The sequence below is a fragment of the Medicago sativa genome, chromosome 7, assembly GCF_051527215.1.
Source record: "Medicago sativa cultivar Bolivia chromosome 7, Bolivia_mono, whole genome shotgun sequence".
NCBI classification, from domain to species: Eukaryota; Viridiplantae; Streptophyta; class Magnoliopsida; order Fabales; family Fabaceae; genus Medicago; species Medicago sativa.
In genome coordinates, this window is record NC_140755.1 from 15160302 (window position 1) to 15170000 (window position 9699).

The window sequence follows — 9699 nt, forward strand, 5'->3', positions numbered from 1 at the left end:
ATATACTTATCCCAGTTTTCTTTGAGATATTTTGGAACCTTTATGGTCTAGAGTTTTTTTTTTTTTTTAACAACAAATTTTACTAATACTCGCAACTACTTGCACAAGGCATACAAGAGCGCGCAAAGAACAATACACCAAAAAAGTGCCAATAGACAAAAACAAAACCCAGCCAGTGGGACAACAGACTCCCAGGAAAACAATCACTCCGATATGGAATGACTTGCAAAATATTATGCTCATTCCAAAGCTAACAAACTCGACTTCAGCTATAAGAATGAGAGTTTTTTTTTTTTTAAAGAAGCTAAATTTGCCCACTCAAATTAGCATTTGGGTGAATTGAGCCTGAGACCTTGAAAAAGAACACAAGGAATGAGAGAGATGATAATGTACACAACACGATTCCTATTGTTTTAGTTGATCATTATAAACTCTCCTTCCAACAATAGGAATCTTGCTTTGTACATTATTATTATTAGAAAAGGAAGAAAAAACTATAACAAATGCATTCCATTAGTCATCAATAATGGTTGTAGATAATAGTTTATAATGACCATCATCAACATTGGTGTTTTTGCTACAATCTGCATTTTCCTGAAGTAAAAGAGCAAGCTCAAGTTGCACCTCAACTTCACCCATTGTTGGTCGTTCATTTGGATCATATTTCAAACATCTTTTTGTCACATCTACAAATACTTCCCAACATTTTGGTGCAATACTTCCTTTGAGATAATCATCAATATTCTCCTCCATTGGAAGCCTCTGTCTCTCAACATTTTCTATCTTCTCCAAGCATATACCACTTCTAGTAGAATATTACCAAAGGAGTAAACGTCACACTTATCTGTTACTTTATTGTTTTCTAAAATCTCTGGGGCTACGTAACCATATGAACCTATATATGAGAGAGAGTATGAATTAGTTTAATTAATTAACTAATTTTTTTTGAAAAAAAAATCTCGATTATTTAAGTGAATAAACAAATTAGCCTTCAAATTATGGACATCACTCAAAATAGTTTCTGAAATTTACTTTATGAATTCACAATTGTTTGGTCATGAGCATAGTCTATGGAAAATCATTACATTAGGCTTTGGACAACCTCACTAGTGGATTTGACATTTTATCTTCATCTAAAACTATAAAACATTAGCTATTATACGTTATTCAAACATTCACTTTTTCATTCAATATCATATTTCTAACTTACACTTGACACACCAATAATAGTTACATACCTAATATTGTAAAACCATCCACAGTGAAGCGCCCATTTTGGGTGTTTAAGTGGATCCTATATTTACATACCATCACATTTATAATTTTTTTTAATAATAATACTAAATAAACATTCAATCCCTCTAACTCAGTACCTCACCAAAAATTAGAAAAGTGGTCTCACCAATAACTCTTACTCATTAAATTTCGACAAAATTATTTATTTTAATATAGTTTATTTAAAGGGACCTCAAAAAAGTGAAGAGGGAGAGGGTGCTTTTGTTGGAACAAAATGTGTTTAACAATGAACCTTAAAGAGTTTTGATGATAACAAGGTATTAAAAATTGTAAATTGGACTAGCTAATATTTGTTCAAGTGTACAGGACCATAATTATAAAGTTACATCATCATTGGTTCTGAATGAGCAAATAAAGAGCAAAGGAAACAACAAAAATTTTGAAGCTTGGACGCTCCTGAAGGCAACTTGTTACTGAAGAGAAAAAGCGCTCCTGAAGTTAAGTCGCTTCTGAAGTGAGAAAAAGCGCTCCTGAAGTTAAGACGCTTCTGAAGTAAGAATAGTGCTCCTGAAGACAAGAAGTCCAGAAGTCACATCATCAGAAGCTGCGTCATCAGAAGCTGCAGAAGTCATATCATCAGAAGCTGCATCATCAGAAGCTGCCTCATCAGAAGCTATTTCACCAGAAGCTGAATCTCAACTGGATTTGCAAAAGATTCAAGAATTGAAGAATTATCAATGCAAAAGCTGTCTATTGGATTCGAAAACACAAACAAAGGATTAGTGGAGTTTTGCAACGGTCATTTCAAAGGTGTTTGAAGGCTTGTGCTTGCAATTTGGACGAAAGCGTTGACATTGTACTTTGTACGAATTGTACAACCACGTTCTCCACTACTCTGTTTTGTGTCCACGCTTCAAGACAAGAAAACAGCTCCAGAATACGGTCTCGCCTGCATATATGTTCCTTTGGATAAGGAATGGATTTCAAATTGGTTCTTCGTATGACAACAACCAAATCAGGCAAAAGATCATTGGTGAAAGATCAAGCTTCAACAACGACTCTTTGGTGTGCTGGCAATTTCACAACGTCTCTTTCACACCTCTATATAAAGGAGTGAAGACCTAGAGATTTGGCAATGCATGAACGCTGAACGAAAGACTCATAACCTTTTTACAAGTGCCAAATCTCTGCTGAAATTGTTCTGCATTCACTTAGAATTTCTGTGTCTCAAAGTCATATCTTAGAAATTCTTAAGTCCATTGAGTTTGTATCTGATTTGTATTGTGAGCACCTCTGATTGTATATCAAGTGTTCAACCTTAAACAATTTTCTGTGTAATTTTGTTTAGTTAGGAAGTCTCTTGCAGTTGTGCTTGAGCAGGAAGTCTCTTGATTGTGTTCTTGAGCAAAGGAAGTCTCTTGCTTGTGTGCTTGAGCATTGGAAGTCTCTTGCTTGTGTGCTTGAGCATTTGTAATCAGATATTACTCATAGTGAAATCTCCTTGGAAGTGCAAGGGGGACTGGACTACTTCCGGATTGTGGAAGGAACCAGTATAATTGCTTTGTGTCGTTCTTCTTCTCTCTCTCTGTTTTATTCCGCTGCATTTAGATTCTGATTATCACTTCAGAAGCTGTCTCACTTAGCTTCTGATCAGTGTGTTCAGTTTTTAGGAGAAACGAAGAATTTTTCAAAACACAATTCAACCCCCCTTCTTGTGTTTTTCTCACCTTCAGCTTTCACAACCACCCTTTTCTACAAGTACCATATTTATTTGCTCCACAATACGAGTGTCTATATAGCATGGTGCTAAATAAACGAAACACCCACCATTGTGTATGATCTAATGTGTCAATTAAAATAGTCTATTTATTAACTTCTACGTTTCGAAGTAATAACATTCCACATTAGCTGAACACATGATTTTCTACGCATCAATGACACTGTATCACAAAAAAAAAAAATGTATGTATCATGTTAAAACTCATACATTTCATGCCAATTTCAGGTCATGTGAGATCCAAGGTGAAAGACCGTATGATCGTTTAAAAGAGGTTGTTTAATTGAGACATTATAATTTTAGTGACGTATATGTCCAGTGCCGAATCTTGACCAAAAATGTGGGGGGTGCCAAATAATTGTAACTATTATAGATACAAGTTGTTTCATAAAATAGACACAAATTGTTATGTGTTGCAGTGGTTTGCAAGGCATAAAACTATCTCAAGAGCAGTGGTTTGAGTCCTACCAAGATTTTTTTTTTTATAAAAATGCATTATAAATATGCAGAAAAAAAGGAATCGAACCCACGACCTCTTAAAGCAAATCACCTTCAGTTCACTGCGACACTAGCAAAATACAATACAATTTATGCCTAATATAGTATAAATACGAAATTTGGGGGGAGCCATGGCTACCATGAGCTCTTGAGAAGATCCACCACTGTATATGTCAATTGTAAAAGAGCAATGCTATATATCTAGAATAATTTTATCACGACACTGTCCCAAAAAGCATATTGACCACTCACAATTTTGTCTGGCCGAAAATCATGGCATGCTGGTGTTATATATATTTTTTAATGAAGCAGTGGTTAAAAACCTGTTCGCTATATCAATCATTACCCATTGTAAAATTTAAAGACTGTCCGACATATACTCAGAATTTAGAACTAATAATTATGCAACAAATGATAGAGAAAAGGGTACGTACCTATAATGTTATCACTTAATATGGATTTTGGTTTCGGCATTGAATCAGTAAACAAAGGTCCTTGCAAGGAACTCCAAAAATCTGAGAGTTTAGGCACCATGTTGCTATCCAATAAAATTTTATGAGGTTGAATGTCACAATGAAAGATGGTACGTTTTGTTCCTGTGTGAAGGTAGTGTAGTCCACATGCTGATCCTATGCAAATTTTTAGTCTTTGTTTCCATGTAAGAGGTTCAATTTTCATGCCACTATTTTGTACACAACAAAGATGATTATAGAGAGAACCACTGGAATTATAGTCATACACAATAATCTTCTCATCTTTATGGTCACAATATCCAAATAAATTGACCAAATTAGGATGATTAAGTTGGCATAGCAACTCAATTCACTACTACAGAAATGACATTTCACATCAGTGGAATTCGACTTTTCACATCGGGTCCCAGCCGATGTAACTAAAGGTGAGGTTGTATCTCTACCCCTTTTCACATCGGGTATTTGCCCGATGTGAAATCTTCTTTTTCACATCGGGTTACATTGCACTGATGTGATAAGTGTCGTTAAGAGCTTAACATAAGGGTTTTCACATCAGCAATAAGGAAACCACCGATGTGAAGTCAAATTTTTCAAAATAAAAAAATTATTTTTCCCCTCAGCATCAGGCTCAACTGAAGTGAAATCTTACTTTCTAATAAAAAAAAAACAATATTTAAGCCTCTTTTTTTTTCCTGCATTACCATATTAGATCTAGTCTTTATCTAATATCATATCAAAACCAAAAAAATTCTTACTATGATATACAAACATGCATAACATAAATTATCCACAATTCTAAATTTAAGTGCATGACAATAATATAAATTATCCAAAAAAAATTGTTATTAAAAGTAAATACATCTGTAGGTTCTAGTCCTTACCCACGTTATTATCTAACATGCATAACACAAATATCAACAGTTCAAAATTTAAGTACATCACGTTCACATAAAATTATCCAAAATCTTATGTTACTAAAAGTAAATTTATCTGTATATTCTATTTCTTACACATGTTCTTTGTACTTGGAGACTAAGGACTAACGTCTAGTACCTCACTTCATCTTTAAATCAATCACAACTAAAATTTTATAGTTTACAACCATTAGACTAAATTTTATAGTCGACGATGATCTAAGTAGACCAAAGTTTACACTACATAGTTCTGAAGATTACACTACATAGTTTTAACAATAAGTATACCAAAGAAAAATCTCATGTTCTCGAACAATAACATGTGCCTAATTAAACATCATATTTTTACACTTACATACCTCATTAAAAAAAATCCAAAATCCTGACACGGGGCAAAAGGATCCAAAACAGGGTCCATGTACATTGGTCAACATGCATCTATTTATATGATAAATCAGCCACTATTTATCTCTTTCCAATCTGACTCTTAGTCACACCAGAAGCAGAACAACTTTAGCCGACAACTAAGTATGAGAAACTACTTACAGCTCTGAAGGCAACACCATTGAAGCAGTGTGAAACTCAACTTGTTGTTGGAGGTTCAGGAGTTGGATACACAAATAGTAGGAGGAAGCTCAAAGCAGCCCAAAAACTTGTAACTACAACAGAAATAGATTAAAATAAGTTAGAAATACAGGGGGATATTGTTTTGTCCAGAGGATCCTGAGTTTATTCAATTGTCAGTTTATTCATCAATTGAAAGACAAAGTCCAAGGATCCTGAGTTGAGTAAATAGACCATCAACAACATCAATTAAACTATGCATACCAAGATCACTTCTTCCTACAAATAATAAGCAAGGGGAGTAACAATCATGTGAGGAAGACCACAGTTGAGAACTCCATCAGTGGTACAATCAATATAGAAAGCCAGCAAGTACATCTCAATCTTGCTTATAAACTTTGCACAATCACATGTATACATAGATAAATGACATGAGGAAATAGGCAACTTATGGTTTAGTAACTCATGTTATGTTGTTGTTGCACAAGTACAAGCAAACAAGACTCTTGAGGTTTCCAAGTTGTAGAGGAATAGTTCCTTGAATGTTGTTTTTGTACAGCTCACTACATCCAACAAAAAGAGAACCACAGTTAACACTAAAGAATAATAGAGACTAAATTGATGGGGATGCATAAATAAATAAATAAAACCATACTTCTGAATTACCAGTGAACTTAAAGTTAAAATTCCATGAAACAAAGTTGAGGCTAGATAAACAAAATGAAAAAAAAAAAATGTAATTTTGAGAGAGTAATATTAATGAGTTTAACATGACTCAAACATAATGTCAAGGTTTTGAATTTTGAAGTCACCCTCTAAAATTAAGAGCCTTACCTAACTAACTACTACTTGTGGGTTAATCCAAAGAACAATAAAAAAACAACTACTGTGTATATATTAGAGTAAAAACTAGAGTATAAATTGATGTAGTGCACTAGTTTACTATTCCATTCCTCGCATAAAAAATCACTATTTTATCTACACTATGAGCCACTACCCATCTTATCAAATAGTGTCTAGCTTGTCAAAGAAAGCAATTGCCTAGACTATTGTCTCGCATAATAAAGAACATACATGAGAAAAATTTAACAAATAAAAAGACACTTATAAAAGAAAGCAATTTCCTAGAATAGTGTCTAGCTTGTAAAAACACTAGACCTTATGTACATATTCTCTAACATCAACCAGGTACATATTCACTAACGCAATAAAAATAAAAATTGACCATAAATAAACCATCCTAAAAAAGGCTCTTAAACTAGATGAATTAAAGAGATTGCAAAATAAAATAATCCAATATCAAAAGCACAGGAAAAAGGAGGTCCACAAGTACAGAAAAACTTAGAAAGCATTGCCTATCAAAGAAAGCTACCACAATGACCAACTGAATCACAAACTGAAAGCAATTTAACAAAAAAAAAGGCATTTATCAAAATAATGCAAGTATGAAGAACTTCCAGTCGCAAGCAAGAACTAACAATAGCTAGCACTTCAAATTTATGCAGATTGGATATCTAGCTTGTGAATTCTAGACCTGAAGGTGCATTACTACTAGCACTTCAACTTTGGATGATATTATATAGTTCACAAATCCAATTTAAAACTATTATAACCAGACTAAAACAAAATTATACAGAATAGCCAACAATCAAGTTGAAATAACAGTAGAAGCACATATTCTCTATAACATCAACTAGGTACTTATAGTAACTATTAATCTAATAATAAAAATTAAAAGTAAGCATAATTAAACCATCCTAAAAAAGGCTATTTTAATGTTTACAAAATCATTTCATCAAACAAAGAGGAGGCAAAAACAAAACCACTGCTTTTAAAAACAATACCCCTACATAAGAACCAGGAATGAATCAAACCCCACAATCTCATTGATCTAAAAAGCTTGCACTGACTTTAAGTGAACGACATGATTATTAGACCAATTAAATTCCCAACAAAGATACCCCATAAAGAATATGCATACAACAACAACAACAACGCCTTATCCCACTAAGTGGGGTCGGCTACATGGATCAAATGCCGCCATAATGTTCTATCAAAGACCATATTTGGATCCAACTCATTGACCTCTAAATCTTTTCTAATGGTTTCTCTAATAGTTTTCTTAGGTCTTCCTCTACCTCTTTTAACCTGACTCTCCTCCATTTGATCTACTCTTCTTACCACGGCGTCTACGGGTCTTCTCTCTACATGTCCAAACCATCTAAGCCTATTTTCTACCAACTTTGCTACTATAGGTGCTACCCCCACTCTCTCTCTAATGATGTCATTCCTAATCCTATCATGTCTAGTCTTACCACTCATCCAACGCAACATCCTCATCTCCGCTACGCTTACTTTACTCTCGTGTTGGCTCTTAACCGCCCAACACTCCGTACCATACAACATTGCCGGTCTGACTGCTGTCCGATAGAACTTTCCTTTCAGCTTAAGTGGTACTTTCTTATAGCACAAAACACCTGAGGCTCTTCTCCATTTCAACCACCCAGCTTGAATACTGTCGCGTCATTTTTCGGAGATCAATGCTATTTGATTAGCGTTTGACTCACTTGTATATTTCACGACTGAACATTTTAATTTTTAAGGAAAAGGGGAAAGAAAGTTCAAAATACCCCATTTGAAAAAGATTTAGGGTTCGGGGGTTAGTTACATAAAGGGAAGGTGTTAGCACCCTTTATGTCCGTAGTACTCTACGGGAACCTCTTGATTTTATTTAATTAATGTGCTATAACTTGCTTATTTTTTTGAAAAAAAGAATTTGAAATGATTAAAAAAGGGAAGACCTAATTATCTACATTTTATTGATTTGGAAGGACGAGTGTCCTCTGCCTACGTACCCGTGAAGGATCAAAATCACGTAGTTCGTGGTAAAAATTGACGTTTGATTGGTTGAGTGTTTTTTAATGTTTTTGAAAAGGTTTTAAAATAAAAGGTCAAGTGGCAAATGAGTATTTGTTTTGTGTTTTTTATTATATTGACAAAAAAGACTTGAAGTAAGATTAAATTGATTGAAGTTTGATTAAGAAAATAAAACAAAAAAGACGGTCACTTGATTTAAGATCAAGGTTTATTTAAGAAAGATATTTTTTTGTGATTTTTGGTTATTTGCATGTTTTTGTTTGTTTTTGAAATAATTGGAATGAAATTAAACTAACGGAGCAGAAAAATAAAAGCGTAGGTATCTTGTAGTGACGTTGGATCACTACAAGAACCTTTAACCTAAACTAGAAAGAGAGATAAAGGCATACACACACGCACACACACATGCACCTAAGCTATTACAAAAAACCTATTATACATGCTATGGTCTGCGATAAAAAATAAATATGCATGATAATAAATCTAAACTAAAGGTGTATTTACATTAAACCTAATATACATTCTAAAGTCTGCGGAAACACTACAAGAAATGTTGCATATTGCCAGGGAATAATGCCAGGAGCAAGAACTCCTGGCAAATTTGCCAGGAGCTAAGCCAGGGAATCCCCCTGGCAAATTGAAAGGGAACGCTTTTAGCAAAAATAGGGGTGTGCCCCTCGCAAATTGCAAGCAGCCCCTGGCTTATTATTTCCCCTTTATTTTATTTTTTTTAACAAAACACCACACATTCTTTTATCTCTTCTTTTACACCAATTGTTATCACACATTCTCTCTCCAAAACAACAGCACCGTACGCTTCTCTTCTTCTTCTCCATGATAACCACCACCACCAACTTCCAGCCAAAGTTACTTCTCCGTCCGACCTCCTTTGACAACCCCACCACAACCATTAAATTCTTTTCTTCTTCCTCTTCAATAACCACTAATTTATTTTTAGATTGGTGAGAGTTTGAAATACCCAAATCACCACCTTCTCTCTTACTTTCCGGCCACCATTGACCTGATTTGGATAAACAAAGCTGATAACCTTATTCTCTATTATGTCCACAACCAAAACCCCCAATTTATTTCGGGATTGGAGAACTTTGACCGGGGACCACCGAGTCGGAAACCTCAGCAGCCGTACCGGAGTTCCTGCCGCCGCTCCGGAAAACCCATTTGTAGCATTTTATCCTTTTTCTTCATTTGGGTGAGTTCTATCTTTTTGCTCTTCTTTTTTAAAAACAATTTAATATTTGTAAAATGAATATTGCATAGAAGAAATATTAGTATGGAAGAATAACTAGAAGTGGGGAACGTGTTTATGAATGTTTGCAGGGCTGTCAATTTATAGAATAGA

The 9699-nt window shown here is 34.4% G+C and overlaps 3 long non-coding RNA genes across 7 annotated transcripts in view; 1 reads left to right on the top strand and 2 right to left on the bottom strand.

Moving 5' to 3' along the window:
• Positions 1 to 497: 497 nt before the first annotated feature.
• LOC146904521 (uncharacterized) lies at positions 498 to 4328 on the bottom strand. Its single transcript, XR_015017695.1, has 2 exons — positions 3946 to 4328; positions 498 to 895 (listed from the first exon to the last, which is right to left on the bottom strand). It is a non-coding gene; the product is annotated as an uncharacterized LOC146904521 (long non-coding RNA).
• A 742-nt stretch (positions 4329 to 5070) lies between these two features.
• LOC146904522 (uncharacterized) overlaps positions 5071 to 9699 on the bottom strand; it is a 39071-nt gene continuing 34442 nt past the window's right edge. For 2 of the 4 annotated variants that reach the window (XR_015017692.1, XR_015017691.1), the window contains exons 3-4: positions 5727 to 6025; positions 5071 to 5557 (exon numbers count right to left, since the gene is read on the bottom strand). This is a non-coding gene — a long non-coding RNA (uncharacterized LOC146904522). Of the gene's footprint in view, positions 6026 to 9699 lie in introns of all 4 variants that reach the window. The other 2 variants (XR_015017690.1, XR_015017689.1) reach the window with 1 other exon arrangement.
• Positions 8882 to 9699, top strand: part of LOC146904523 (uncharacterized) — a 3495-nt gene continuing 2677 nt past the window's right edge. For both annotated transcript variants that reach the window (XR_015017694.1, XR_015017693.1), the window contains exon 1: positions 8882 to 9549. This is a non-coding gene — a long non-coding RNA (uncharacterized LOC146904523). The remainder of the gene's footprint in view (positions 9550 to 9699) is intronic.